Below are 348 nucleotides of genomic sequence, written 5' to 3' on the forward strand. Positions count from 1 at the left end.
GTGTGTGTGTGTGTGTGTGTGTGTGTGTGTGTGTGTGTGTGTGTGTGTGTGTGTGTGTGTGTGTGTGTGTGTGGTTCTGTGTAGAGCAGATGAAGTAGCGAGCGGATGCAAAGCTAGGAAGGAGAGAACAGGGATAGATGAGTATGGTGACAATTACTAATAAGGAGATGGTTTCCATGAATGAGGTACGGCTGAATGAACAAGAGAATACAGATGTGTAAAAAAGGGAAGATTAAAGGAGAACAAAATTGTGGGCGGAAAGGGAGAGGTAGAGAGAGAACAAGTGAGATGGCGGAAAGGGAGAGGTAGAGAGAGAACAAGTGAGATGGCGGAAAGGGAGAGGTAGAG

This window comes from Salvelinus sp. IW2-2015, linkage group LG5, assembly GCF_002910315.2.
Source record: "Salvelinus sp. IW2-2015 linkage group LG5, ASM291031v2, whole genome shotgun sequence".
NCBI lineage: Eukaryota > Metazoa > Chordata > Actinopteri > Salmoniformes > Salmonidae > Salvelinus > Salvelinus sp. IW2-2015.